Here is a 16,450-nt window from a genome sequence, read left to right on the forward strand (position 1 = left end):
TTTAGAAGTAAAATTGGAATATCGCTATTTTTGCACATCAAATTTTACAAATTTCATTTCTGAGAGGGCGATATTCCAGGGCATAAAAAAATTTCAAATATAAAAAACATGCTACCCCAGCCAAAATCCTAACATAAAATCAAATTGGGGCATCCAATCAAGTTATCCTAAATAAAGGATTATAAAACATCAATATCAAATTAAACATCAAATTCAAACATCAAATCATCAATGATTAGATGATAAATTAACCACAATCAAACCTCATATCAACCTTGAATCAATCAAACATCATCAATTAGACATTTAGTTACTAGAATTGGACCTAAAATTAGAAAATCAGTTAGTATTTGAACTAATATGCTTTGCATATTAGCTCAAATAGAGGCATTTGTAGACACCTAAAAATTGGCAAAGACCTAAAACAATACAAATTCTGATCAAATGACACAAGTTAAGGATCAAATCAGAGGAAAATAAAAAACTTTCAAACCAAGGATTACATTAGGTCATTCATTAATCAAATCACCTATCAAATAAAAAAATGACCTAAATCAACTTTAAAAAGAGGAAAACAATTCACAAAATCATAAAATGAAACAAAAAAGGAAAAAGGAAAAGACAAAAATTTGAAAATAAATGGAACATTTATTAAATCAATAAAGTCATTTTTCCTCACAAAAGTGAAAATCCTCCTTTTACATTTGAAAGATACGAAAAATCCTCATTTATCCCCACAAACTAAGTCTGTTGGACTCTTCCTCTTGGTATCTTATGAGATATTTACAGTTTCACCATTACCCCCTGTCAAAAGTGAAACATTGATTCTTACCCCAACCCCTTTTAAAATCCTATAAATAGGAGAAGAATTCAAGACTAAAAGGACCCAAGTTTTAGGCATCTACACTATAGGCACATTTTAAGTTATCATCTTCTAGCATTGTCATTATAGCAAACCCATGTCATTTTGATAGCATTTTAGCATTCTTTTCATGTTATTTAGTATCATTTAGCACTTGTTTAGTCTATTACATGCATATTTCATAGCATTCTAGTGTTATTATACTCATATAATCTGGATTCTCACATATATCTTGCATAGACATTTGGGGATCTGCGTTCATAGCATACTCCCATTCTAGAACTATCAATGAGATGTTGGTCTAAGAGCTATCTTAGTGGTTGTAGTTAGGGAAACATGGGATGTTCATAGAGTCTCTATTTGACAATGATTTCTTGGCTTTAGATTAGTTCATTGTCATTCTATTTGTACTTTGCTCTAAGGTCTTATCAATACGTGAATTCACCATGTACAATTGATATACATGTCAAAAGTATGGTCATAAGGCATATGAATGCAAATCTAAAGTAAAGAATAGTTGGACACCTAAAGGTCAAGGCAAAACACATAAGCAACGTAATACCCTAAATTGGGATTACAATACTTGGGTGAATTATCAATATTGTGGAAAGTATGGATACATTGTAGAAAATTATGTTAGGATACATCTTAGAGAAATATTTAGAAATTAGAGAAATTTTGGGCAGGTATGTTTCAATTGTCAGAAGGTCAGTCACTTGAGTAAGGATTGTGTGAACCAAGCATTAGCACCCAATCTTAAAGAGGACAATGGAAAAGCTAAAGTCAATACTAAGGAAGTGAGAATCCAGATGAATCAAACCTTAAAGAAGAAAACTAATGGAGGTAGTAGTACAAACGGTGAAGTTATAATCACCAAATCCAATGATTTAGGTGACTCCACCACCTCAACCTAATATAGAAGGGTATGTATGGAATTATGTTTCAAATTGAGAAATCATACATTAGTTCCTAATATTATATACATGTAATCCAAATCAACATGATAGTAGATATACAAGGAAAAATCTAAGGTTTGAAAAGAAAAATGACTTTTAGTGTCGAGTTCAAAATCTAGTAAAGACCAAGTATCAGTATTGGAGTCTAGTCATGACTGAGTTACAGCACAAACCAAGTTGTATCATCGACCAAGTGAAAATTGATGTGTTGAATTGGCTGTCAGTATGAACTGAGTAGTGGTATTTGTTTGTGTTAAATATGGGCCTCTGATTCAAGCACACACTTCAAAATGATCATTATTTGTCAAGTACATCCATGAATGAACATGGGATTATTCACCCTAAATTTCTACACAAGGCAATATGTTGCCTTCTAACTAGATGAGGTTTTATAATGTGCTCTCAGAATCGAGAGTTCAATAACTAGACCAACTAGAATGAAGGATTTGAATGTATGAAATGCAAGATTTAAGCTAGAATGAATGCAATTAAACTATGTTTTTGAGATTTTCTTATGCAAGATAAATGAACTAATCTAGATGATTATGAAAATTAATCTAAGAAAAAGTAAACAAAGATGTATGTATTGTAATCTAAGAAATGGGTATGAAATAAGAAAATATGAGAAAGCTTCAAATGCACAAATGCTAAGATCTCAAACTCATTAAGTTTTGATACTCATCAATTACATCCTCCCAAAATGAGAGGCAAAAGGTCTCTTTTATATAATCCCAAAACCAATCGACGGTTGAGATTGAAGTAGATGAATGGTTTAGATTAGAGGAGAGTTGAGTTCAGTTGGAAAGTTTCCATAATTGGAGTAGTTAACTTATTGCTTTTAGAGTGAATGATATAGTTAACTATTTTATTTCCTTTTTTTAATTCCAAGTTAACTCATAACTTCCAATTTCAAATTGGGGAGAATATTGGAAGATAATATTTGATTTAATAAATTAAATTATGACCTCATAATATGATATTCTAATTAATTGAATAATTAAATTCAACAATTAGGATGAGGGTATTTAATTAAATTAATATATTTAATTTCTCTTGTCATGTGCTTTTTTTTTTGAAAAAAGAGGGGTAAAATTTTATTAAGAAAAAAATGATTACAACAAGGAGAGCTCAACAAGGAGCTCTATCTTGAGCAACAAGTTCATTAAATTCTTGCACCAGCTCAAAGGGAAGCTGCCCCCTATCCATAATATTCTAGCCCAGAACATGACCAAAAGCCCATTTGGTCAAATAATAAACAACTTTGTTCCATTCACAACGAGTGTAACTAAACCTAATGAACTCAAGAGAGGTACAAAAGAGAAGAATGTGATTAACAATAGTGGCTAGCTACCAACTAACATCCTCAAGCTTATGTGAGGAAAGCAAGTTCACCACCACTTGGAAGTCATACTCACAAATAATCTTATGCCATCCCTGTAAACAACTCTATTCCAGAGCATATAAAATGGCTTGAGCCTCCATGAGATTGTTAGTGTAGTCACCCTTATGCACTGAGAAAAATAATTTAACTTCACCAGAACTACAATGAGCCACTTCCCCAATACAATAGGGTCTTTTCATGTGTATTAGCTTAAAGGGGTGAATTTATTTAATTACAATAATAGGACTTATAATTGAATTAATTCAATTAGAAGGCTTATTTAGCCAATTAAATCAATGTTTAGGAATTAAATAAGGTATGTGATTATTGCAATTTAAGGGTTTCCTTGCAATTTGATACTCATATCAAGTAGAGAGAAGTGGTCAAAAATATGTCAAGTAGAGAGGAGTGGTCAGAAATGCCTAGTAAAATAAGACTTTGTTGATCAAGAAACTGATGATGTTAGACTAATGCACCAAAATTGGTTCAGAATGGTAAGGTGCCAATTTTGGGGTATTACAATATTAACCAAGCAAAGTTGAAAGGAGTTTGTTTGTTGAGTTTCATTGAGTTGGTTGAGACAATTGTTGAGCACCTAACACATGCATGAAGTATTTATGGAGACCTAATTCAATTGTTTAAAATTATAAAGCACATTTCAAAGCTTATTTTACTCACCAAGCTTTCAGGAATTTACAAGAGAGAATTGATAAGGTGATTCTAGAGTGAATTTGTGTAAATTTGTTGAAGATTTAGTGTGTTTTGTCAACATATCAAGCAAGTTGTATGCAGTTGAGTCAAGATCGAGTTGTGAAATAGCTTTCAAATAAAACCCTAATCTAAAGAAATAGCATCAAATACATCTACAAGTGAGAAGAAGGTTGTATTAAAGGTTAGTAATTCTCAATTAGTTTTAAACAAAGCATGCTCCCCCACCAAAATTCAGGGCATACCTTGATATTGCATTAACTGGTTATTCTTCTGGAGCATTATCAAAAATTCCATAGAGGGCCATTATGGTTCACAATGTTAGGCCATACTACATGTGTAAGATTAGAGACATTGGAGAGATTGAGTTGAGGAATGTGTATGACAATTTGTGTGAGAATAGAAGATTGGATGATGAACACAAGGTGATAGCTAAGAAAGGATAACTCTTGCCCTAAACTTCCCAAAGGTTTTCAAGGTGGAATGGATCAAAATTGTATTAAGCTAAATCCACGATATGAAACTCTGGTTAGAGAATGGACTATTAAAGATTACAAATACTATCATTCATCATGTCATAGGTTACCCTATTCTAGATAGGAAAGAGACCATTTAGTGCCAAGGAAAATATATGATTGAAAATAACACTTTGGAAAAATGGAATGGTAGAGGAATGTCAATAACAACCATTGAGGATCCATTGATTGAATTTTTTATTAGATTCATAGCACACAAATTATACCAATCAAGCCTACTTAACAACATGTTGTATGTTGCTATGGATATGGGATATAAGATTTTTAAGAAAGATCATAGCTATGATCTAGCCAAGCTCCATCTCATACAATTAGTAGAGAACCTAGGAGCCATAACAAAGGTGGAGAATAATTCATGTAAGTTTGGTTCTCTCATTGTTTCCATATTCTTTATTACATAACTTATTCTATACAATAGGAAATGTAGTTTGGGATAAGAAGAAACATGTTACCCAAAAAATTAATAAGTTTATCAGTCAAATGGGTGATAACTTTGAGGTATTTATGGATGAATACTTTGAAGAATTTAAGCAAAAGATGAAAAATAAGTTTAAGATACCTAAGTTGGTAGTGGACTAGTATTATAATGATATATGTTTCTTAGTGGATACTAATTACACCTGTGCTCAAGTTATCATTCCAAGAGTTGCATGGTTGAGACCTCTTCACTGTAAGGTGAACATTGATGAAGTATCAACAATAATTACTATGTAATTGGCTATAGAGATTGATAAAGATGTTGAACCATTTGGTACTTATGAGACTCCAAAGATCAAGATGTTGATGTAAACAATTTTTTTAAAGATAGAAGGCATAAAGAAGAAAATGGTAAAGAATCTAGAAGGCACATTTGGTAAAGCCCCAGTAATAATTTTTGAAGGAAAAGGAGAAGATATTAGCATTGAGGATAAGGATGAAGGTGATGAAAATGAAGGAAAAGGAAAAGAGTTAGTGGTTGTTGACCCTAAGGCAACCAAGGGTAAGAAAATTGTTGTGATAGACCCTAAGGTGAAAAAAATTTTAAAGAAAGTAGTTACTAAGCCTATACCCATGCCATCTAGGGTCACAAGACAAAGGGCCAGGACAACTAGCACTTTAATTATCATGACACTGAAGAAAGAAATTGTAAAGATCACCAAGCCTACACTAGTCACCAATGAAACAAAGAGGAATTCCACTTCTAAGAAAGAAAATCTAAGCAAACCAATGAAGAAACCAAGGATAAGGCTCATTGTTAAGAAGGATGATGAAGAAGAAGAAGTAGAGACGACTAAGTTAGATGATCTAAGTCAATTCAAGATAGCCACTCACAAGAAGCCACAAGGTCTAGATGAGATATGTGAGAATATAAGGAATAATGGAGGACTATTAGGTTCTAATTTCATAAGATATGATGCACTAAGAAATTTTGATAAAAGAAAAGTAGAGGAAGCAATGTTAGTTATGATGGCCACTTTCCAAATATACACCCATAGAATTAAGTAAGACAATTCCAAAAGAACTATACAACAAGATTGATGCTAAATGGAAATGGACACTAAGTACTGAAAGGTAGATAAGGGAAGCCACACTGGCTCAGATTATGCCTGAATTGAATAAAAGTTTGATTTGTTTAGCCTTCAAAGAATATAGAAATAAGTTTGTACCAAAAAGAAGAGCATATATGGTATTGAAAAAAAATATAGAAAGTGTTGTTGAAGCAATAAAAAATGTACAAAAGAAGGTTTATGGCCTAGTGCCTATGGATGAGAAATGACAAGGAAGATGAAGAGAAAGAGGCTGGCCAAGTTGAGCTAGACACCTTGGTGATACCTTCAATAACCTAGTATAATTAAGTGAAGGGAAAAAAAGACTATAACCATTAATGATGAACCTAACACAAGTCTTGTTAACGAGGTTATAAATATAACACAACAAATTGTAAGCCAAGTTCAAACTAAGTTTGTGTAGTTGTTATTCCATGCAAAGATGTTGGACTCAAACCTTGTACTAGTGCAAATTAAGGACTATCCAAAGATTGGGACACAGATGGAAACTCAATTGGTTGAACTTGTATCTACCCCTTTTGCTATACCAAGCAAACTTATCAGTCAGGGTAATGTACAGGTTGGTATTGTCAAGCAATAGAGTCTCTCCATCAATACTAGAGAGGTCACACACAAAAATGAAGCCATAAAGGGCAATGTTACAACAAATATTGAAGGAAAATATAAAGATGAAGGTCAAAATGTTCAAGTGGAGTAATATAATACTGGTGAAGTAAGGCCACAAGCCTCAAGACCTCGCAATGAGGGAACAAAGGAGGTGTGACAACAAAGTTCTACAATTGAACTCAAACCCATAGATGAGAAGAACTCAAGTGAAGTGCCTAAGAAGGTCAAGGACACAAGAATTCAGGTGCAAAGATCAAGTATGAAACTACAAACACAAAGTTTGTAGTTACCAATGTCGGGCTCTAGTACTCCTCATTATAAAGGAAAGAAAATCAAGAAGAAAAGAGTGTAGTCCCCTATTGCATTTCAAGTTAAACTTGTTATACTTGATGGAGACATTATTATACTTGATTGGGAGAAATCAAATTTAATAGAGGAGAAGATGAAGATATTAAGTGAATTATTTTTAAGGAAGGCTAAGAAAGTTGATTTAAGGAGGGAACATCAACAAAAGAAAGCATAGAAACAAGTACTCTGTGATATCAAGGACATATTTCTTTATTCATTTGTTGTTGATTATTTGGATGAGAATGATCCCATTGTTGAGAAATTGATTAAAATTATGAAGAAAGAAACTAACCTAGACATAGGTATAAATGAAAGGCTGATGTAATGGTCAAAAAGAAATTTTGAGAAGAAAGTTATGGAAATAGTTGTAGTAGAGATCGTTGATAGATAGGTAGACATGTCAAACCTTCTAAATAATTTAGAAAAAATTTCTCAAAATGTACATACATTGTTTAGGAAGTTATGTTATGCCTCCACATTTATAAAGGATATAAGGGGGGGGGGGAAATGGATAAGCTAGAGGAAGATCTGCAACATTGTGCCAATGCACTGACAATGGATGCAAGTTCTAGTGTAGTACACTAATCCAAGCTAAATTTTCAACAAGGGAAGCTCATTGAATAAACTACAAAATATAGCAGAATAAGAGCTAAAATTATATCAATTAAAACTATGATGACACCTCATGTAGAGGCTATATAAATATATTTGAAGATTGTAAAAGAATTAGTCCATATAGATCCAAATCTGTCACTTGCAGATAGTTTGGTTGATCTAGTAGCAAAAATTGGTGATTGAGATTCAAGCTATTGAATCCATATAGACAAACTGGAATAGTACATTAGGTACAATTTTTCAAGTCCACAAACCATTTTTGGACAAGCATGGTTTGACCCCTACATCCTAGTAGCCATGAGTGACAAAAACAAGGAGGAAATATGCATGATCAAAGGTATGACAAGTAACACAAAATCATTTGTATTGACATTTTGAAATATTTGTTTTGTTTTGGAGTAATAAGAAGTTTGCAAGTCTGATAGTCAAACATTTGTATACAAAAAGATTTTGAAAAATACAAGTGTCGAAGTATAGGTGTAGACTAAGTAACACTCATGGATTATTACCTAAGGGGGAGTACTTATGTTTTTGTTTTGTAATGAATTTTTTTTTATCATGACAAAGTGTTTTTTCCCACTAATGCCAAAGGGGGAGATTGTTGACCCCTAAGGCAAAGTTTCCTATTAGTGTCAAACACTTATTCATTCACAAGGTAGGATTGGTTGATCATCACTGTGACTAAACCATCCTATATAGGTCGAGCCATGTACTAAAGACTTATACATATTTTAATTAAGTGTCAAGTAGTAGTTACTGTCGAGCAAGTCAGAGGTTGTTGAGTACTCTAGTGATTGCCAAGTTTTTCAGAGAAAGCAATAGAAGTCAAGTGATATAGAGACCAAGAAAATAAGTGAATGTTGAGTATAGTTAAGTTCAAGGGACAACATGGAGAATCAGCTTGGTTTGAATGCCAGTATGGTATAAGTGTCGAGCAAGATAGTTTTACATAATTGTTTGGAATTGCACAGAATCTAATGCAAATCATTTTTGTCGAGCTCGAAGCATGTTTTATAAATCAAGGAGCTAATAAAGGAGTTAATTACACATCCAATAGAGGATCATTAATCCCTACATAAGGCAATCCACCAATTAAAAAAATGCAAGGACTAAGCAACAAAAGGAATGAATTTAGATTGTTGATTGGGACCTAGAAGCTTCACCAAATAACTATTTAAGAAGGGTTTAAGACCTAGTTCACATGTGTGGATCATATGTGATTAATATTTTAGTTGTATGAGAAGTTGAAGGTGAATCAGGTAGAGCGACCCAAAAGTGCAATGAATAGTTGTGAATAGAGTTATTGAATATCAATCATAGTGAGGTGATATTACATTACATAGAGGAGATTTGTTATTAGAATTGAAGTGCAAAATGAAGGATCATTTAGTGTTACATTTTAGCAGGTGTGTCAAGGTTTAAATATCTTAATAAAGTGGCTTCAATAGGTCTTTGTAAATCTCCTAATAGAGTACTCACTTAGATGTGATGTAAAATCCTTTAATCAAGGTAGACCTAATAGTCTTGTAAGCCTTTAACAGGGAAAACCCCTCACAAGGTATATCATAATGAGTGATCAAACTTTGTAGCCTTAATAGGAACACTTTATTGCTGAAGTAGTGAAGATTTTGTGGTTTCATCCCCACCACAATTCACCTTCACCTTGGAGGGTTTCTACATTACCAAATCTTTGTGTCAAATGTGTTAAATGTTTGTGAGTTTCATTCATGTAATTAGAAGTTAGATATGATGTTATGTTGAAGTATATGATTGTATTGGTACAAGGTTAATATTCAAATGAGGGTTTATTTGAAGACATCAATTATGTTTCATGTTGGAAGTGTTTGAAAGTTTTATAGATCCTAATTCACACACCCCCCCAACACACACCCCCACCCCCACCCCCCCTCCCCCCCCCCCCCCCCCCCCGACTTGTTATCTCAAGCCTCAAGGACTATGAAGAATATAAAGAGGGACCAAAAATACAAGGACAAGGCCTTACAGACTATTAGTAGTGAAATAAAGGATCCAAAAATAAAAGGAATCAAGACTTGTAAACTATTAGTAGTCAAAAAAGGGATCTAGGTATGACAATAATCATTGTGTGTGTGTATGTGCAAGATTTGAGCAAAGCCCCACATTAAATGAATTTCTAATTCTCAACAAGAGAAATGGATTTAACAAAAGTGTACATTCATTCAATAAAGATATTTCCACTATAAAATGCATGTAGGTAAGGAAAAATCAATTGATATAGGTACATGAAAAAGAAAAGCATAAGAAAGATCTACAAACTCTAGGGTCAATAGGGTCATATGTGATATATCATGTCAAATATGAAATGTGGTAGTTCCCAAAAGTAAGTGGAACTACAACGGAATAGACGAAAGACATGTAAGAGTTACAAAGAAGAGTCTTTTTGAGAAAACATCACAGAGACCAAAAATGATTGGTACTATTGTTTTACAACATCCTAAATAGACTACACAAAGGTGCATAGATGAATAATAACAAATGTACAAAACATTATATAAAAGAAGATAGTAACAAATAGAAGAATCATTACAACATGTTCGATTACTTTACCTCCTTATCAAAATAAAGCAAAAAGCATCATTTAAATAACTCTATACATGACATATAAAAAAAACACATTATGGGGGAAGCACATTACATTAGAAAAACATATAAAGACCATTGTGAAAGAAGGGCTAGTTAAGTGGGTTTCCAACCCCCACCAAACACCTCAATTTGTGGTATCTAGGGAAGGTGGGTAGCTTGCAAGAGAAGAAACATAGAACATGAAAAAAGGAACAATAGATAATTCCAAACAAGGACCATGTTGAGGGTTGGGTCACTATGTTCAAGACTAGGAGTGAGTGTTAATTGTTGAGGAAGCATCTATAGTAAGTCATGATCAAGATCAATAGTCCCATATAAATCATCAGAATCACTAGTATGTATATCATTGTTAGAACTAATAACATCATCAAGAGTATATTGTTCATCTAAATTAATCATAATAGATTCCAAGACACAAAATTTATCATCACCCATTTCAGTCATAGATTGATCAAAAAGAGTAAAAGTGGGGGGTATATGAGATGATGAAGCATGTTGGCAATTACGAGTATGAAATTTGGCTCCAACTTGTCATTTTTCACAATGTTTATAGGCACATCAGTTATGTTTAACTTTCAAAGACACTTAAAATGAGTTAGGATGAACTACCATAGGGTCCTAAGCTCTTCATGGAAAATGAATAAGAGGAACAAAAATAGGTTATAGTGTACGAATAGGAGTAGTCAATGGAGATATCGATAAAGGAGGAATTGGCAAGTTTAAAACAAGACCACTCTTAGGAAAACTAAGCTCACAAATCTTATGGACTTTAAAAGCTTAATAAGAGCAAAAGAGATGATTGCTAGGTGACAATACTAAGCTACTAATAGAAGGCCAAAAAAATTTATAGTAGCATAATCATGAGGTTTGGAGGGATGATAAAAGTTATGGTTAATAGTATTATCTCTCTATCATAAAGTAATTTAAGATTTTTATGCACAAGAAACACTTAACTTGAAATTGATTGAAACTAGGAATTACCATAAATGTAGTATCCACAACTTTGCCACTAAGTGTGAGAGGAAAAGAGATATTACCACAAGGATAATAAAGAAAACTATTACAAGTTTGAATCCATGCATTAGATGAATCATGAAAATCCTTGTGTAGCCATTTGCTAAAGAGATCTTCTTTAATTGGACAACATTTACCATGGAGGAAGGGTCAACTAAAATACCATGGAAAGGGATATGGCCTATCCTAGTAGTAATGTAAAGTGGACCATCAAGTGTGCTAATCCTCTCATAATTAACAAAGGTAATAGAAAGTTATGTTTGAAGTTGAGATTGAATTTTAGGTGTAGGTTTGAGTTGGAAATGTTCAACATGGTCAAAAACATGATTTATAAGTAATGTCTTTTTCAAGTGAAGGATATTGGACACTACTATTAGTATAGTGAGATGGTAAAGGGTTGGTGTAAATTTAAAAATTATGATTAGGAGGTACCATAGGTTCCCACGACTAGTAACAACATCAAAAAATATGAATTTAGAATCAATAAGATCTTGGATAAAAATCCTCAAAGAATAACATCTTCCGATGTCATGACTAGGTTGGAGGTGATAGTGGTAATAAACATTAGCATCACATGATTTATGAAGGGGTTTACTAGTGTCCAATGGAATAGTGGTGGGAAGTTTAATAATATTAGCATGGCGTAATGTTGTCATCACATTATGTAAATAGTCAAATAAAGGAGTATAAGCATGATTCAATATAAAAATAGAGGACAATGGAGACATGCCTTTAGACATAGCTTCCACTTGATCATCTATTGCATTAAATTATTGATGTAATTGTTAGGCTTCTAAAACTTATTATAATGAGATATGACATGACTCTTATCAATGCTAACAAGAGTAATTAGACAAGTCCACTCAAACTAGCTCACTTATAGTTGATAATGATGCAACACTACACATAATTATGAAAAAGAAACATATTCAGTAAGAAGAGTCATATCTTTAATGTCCTTTTGTAGATTAAAAATAAAGATACATTGCATATCTATTTCAAACAAAATATAAGAAATTTGAGAATGCAAGTGTTTGAATATACCAATGAAATCACTAATTATTATTTTAACTCTTTCTATGCACAATTTGGTCCACAAATTTACTCTATTAACCCCTCCAAATAGATGTAGACTAGGGAACTTGCATGGAAATATCCCTAGCTTGATTTGGATAATCCTACATATCTCATATTGTTTCCTCATAGTTGTATTAAACAATGCAATCTTTGATTTATTCTAGTTAATAACTTGGTCTAACATCCTACAATATTTATCTAATGTGGCCTTATGCACCTCTCTTCCCTCATTGATTCCTCTCCCATTAACAAGTTATCATCTACATACTATTGGTGTGATGTTGGTTCCATTCCTTTTGCAATGTGAATATCCTTTCATTTCCCTTCTTGACTCTTTTTGTTACCCATTAAGTCCATATTATCCCTTGGCATCACTTTATTTTTTCTTCCATTCTCTAAAACTATAATGCCCCACTTGGAGATCTTTGGAAACAATGTTAGAAATGCTTTAAAATAACTTGGGGGGTGGGGGGGGGGGGGGGGGGGGGGGGGGGGGGGGGGGGCGGGGGAGGGGGGGGATGAATCAGTTATTCAAGATCCAAATGTCCAATTAAAACCTTTTCATCAAGTAAAAGTGAGCCTTTAAAATTGTTCATTCATCCAAGCTTAAACTTTCCTACTTAGCAAGTTACTATAAATCAACATGCAAGCATAACACATTTACAATCAACACATAGCATAGTGATTTATGTGCAAACCCAATTTGGGGAAAACCACCAGTAACATGTTACTCAATTCTCACTCTTCTAAAGTGATGCCTTGTGAAAGGCCTGCCCTATTAAAGGCTACAACACACTGTTAAATGTGACCTGGTTAAAGGATTTAACCAACCTATTAGAAGTGGGCCTAGTTAGAGGACTTTAGAACATTCACTTGGAATGCCATCCTATTAAAGGATTTATAAATGGTTGTTAAACAAACCTAAGTCCATAGGATTTTTAGCCCAACTGATACAATTGCTAGAGAGTAACAATAAGGGGTTTTGACCTGATGCAACTCAAAACTTAACTTACAAATTTTAGATCATAGATCAGCACTTCACATTGTCTAGCTTTTTAGTCTCTGTAGCTTTGACAGCCTGTTCTCCTTCTCAAGCTTTGTCTCCTTGAGTCTTCATGCTCGATGTACCAGTGCAATCTTCTTTCTAACCACTTATCAAAGTAGAGTCTCTATGCTCTATTCTTCCTTCTCCTCTTGATGTCTTCTCCTTGACACCTTTCAACCTCTTTGCAATTTTGGCTCACCAGCAACTCTTGCTTCTTGGCCTGTGACTCCTTAAATAGAAGTCTAGAATTGCTTTTCCTACTCAATTCTTCCCTCCTTTAATTTTAGTTTGAATGGATTAGGTAGGATTCATTGAATCTAACCCATATCTTTCTCCTTCTAGAAATATCATGAAGAATCCTCTTGAATTTTCTCAAAAATGGTTTACATAAAATTTTGTGCTTCCAGCTCATCATCCTTATCCTCCATCTGGTTCACAAAATTCAAGGTAACAAACTTGTCAGCTCAAATTTGACTAATCTTTGACTTTTCCAATAATGCAGCAACTTGGCACTATTGAAATTCTAGTGCTCAGCACATACTGTGTTACTCAGCATCAATTATGTTTTACTGATGCTCGGCACCTACTATGGATTCACTCGGCATCCACTAAGTTTTTTTGATGCTCGGCACCTGTTACTTTGCTCGACACCTAAACACACTCAGCTCTTTCTATATTACTCGGCACACACTAGATTTTGCTCTTTCTTGGCACTAACTAAAAATTTGCTCGGCTTAAACTAGCTTATTCGACACTCACTAACGAACTTAGTTAAGCCTTGCAGACATCCTTGTTGCAACTTATTCCTCCGATGTTTCTAAGTGTGGCCAACCTCTGTATCTTCAAATATATTATCAATACATCATTTTACCATTCTCTTAACTAATCCTTGCACTTCATTACAAAACCATAACTCAACCTTTCCCTTAGGTGCTCTTGTTACATCTTGTTGATTAAATCATCTTCATCAATCAACTAAGTGATAGTACTTGGATCTTATAAGCAATTGTCATTCTAGCAAATAATAGGTTTGACATCAATGACAAAACAATGATTGAAAACATTCTTTAACAACAATCTCCCTCTTTGATAGTATTCTTTTTCAATCAGATTTCCAACAATCTCCCTCTTTGGCATTGATGGAAAATCAAACTGATTAACCAAGTTATCAAAATGCTAACTAGGTTAAAATAGTTAATCAAATACCAAAAATAAAACTTTACAAAACTATTCATTTTATCAGTAGCATAAGTTAACTTATGACTCCCTCTGAATTCTTTTGTTGATAAACTGTCTTCCTCTGATCGATTCTTGTTTGTACTGATTTCTCCCTCTGAACTGCTATTTCCTTTTGCATATTTGAATATTCTTTTGCTTTCTGTTGCTCTTGATTCCTTCTTACATTATTTTTCCCTCTGTCCATTTGATCATGTAGATTTAATCAGTTCTTGCCACTTCTCCCTCTAGCTAATTGAATCTTATTTGATTAGTTTCTTCATTCTTCTACCTCTTTGACAACAATGCCAAAGATGTATTGTTTTAGCATCTTAACATGCAAGTGTAGTATTTGCAGGTACTCCAATTTCTCCCTCTATCAACTTGCTTATGACTAATTTAGAACTTCAGCACTTTGATTACTTCAGGCATGATCCTAAAGTAAACATCCTCTGCATCAATGTGTAATATTCCAACAATCAACTCTTTTTGATGCAGGGCGATTTTTCTTTTTCTCAAGTAGCCTTGGCTAGGGGTATCACCCTAATTTATTTCTAAGATACTCAAAGAATCTTTAGGTAGTGCTTTTGTAAAGATGTCAGCAATCTATTCCTTTGAACTGACATATCCCATCCTTACTTGCTTATCTTGCACCAATTCTCGTACATAGTGATACTTGATTGCAATATGCTTTATTTTGGCTTGCATTATAGGATTCTTTGATATGTTGATGGCACTTGTATTATCACAATAAAGTATCATAGGTTCATTTACCTCTTCCTTCATACCTTGTAGAAAATGTTTGATCCATACAATATTAGTGCAATTGATAGCAGTAGCAACATATTCAGCTTCTAATGTGGACTGTGAGGTACAACTTTTCTTTTTGTTGGTCCAAGTAATCAATCTTTTTCCTAAGAAAAGTGATCCTCTAATGGTGCTTTTTCTGTCATCAATATTACCTCCCCAATCTGCATCAGTGTAGGCTCTCAACTCAAACTTTTCACTTCTCTCGTAGTACAAACCAAAGTCATCAGTTCCTTTGAGGTAGCTCAATATTCTTTTTACTGCCATCAAATGATCTTCTTTTAGATTTGAAAAAAATCTTGCCACTATTCTGATAGCTAATGTAATGTCTGGTCTACTATGTACAACATATTGTAGCTTTTCAATCATTGATTTGTACATAGGCTAATTCATTTCAGCTCACTCATCATTCTTTGATAACTTATGTCATGTTACCATTGGTGTACTGATTGGTTTTGATTCTTCTAATCCAAATTTATTGAGTATCTCCTCGATATATTTTGATTGGGTCACAAATATGCCATGCTTCAGTTGATGTACTTGCAATCCAACAAAGAATTTGATTTCTCCAAACATTAAAATTTCAAACTCATGTTTCATTTGATCAGCAGAATCTTTGCATAGGACATTTTTTCCTCCAAATTTTATATCATCAACAAAGATTTTAGATATAAAAATGTCTTTACCTTTTTCTACCTTGATATACAGGTTGTTTTTGTCATCTGTTCTCTCAAATCCTATCTTCATAAGGTATTTGTGAAATCTCTCATACCATGCTCTAGGTGCTTGCTTCAAACCATAGAGTTCTTTGTGCAATTTTCAAACCATATCCTTGTTGTTGTCATCAACAAATCCCTCTAGTTGTTCTAGGTGGACTTCCTCTTCCAGTATACCATTTAGAAAAGCCGACTTTACATCCATCTGATAGACTTTGAAACCTTTGTAAGTAGCATATGCAAGTAGTGCTCTTACTCCTTCCATTCTTGCAACAAGGGCAAATATTTACCCATAGTCCAGTCCTTCTTCTTGTGCATAATCTTTGCAAACTGATCTAGCCTTATTTCTTGTTATCTCACCATTCTCATCAAGATTATTTCTAAAGACCCATTTT

Source organism: Cupressus sempervirens, chromosome 2 (assembly GCF_028749045.1).
Source record: "Cupressus sempervirens isolate cs-2001-9-10 chromosome 2, ASM2874904v1, whole genome shotgun sequence".
Classification (NCBI taxonomy): domain Eukaryota; kingdom Viridiplantae; phylum Streptophyta; class Pinopsida; order Cupressales; family Cupressaceae; genus Cupressus; species Cupressus sempervirens.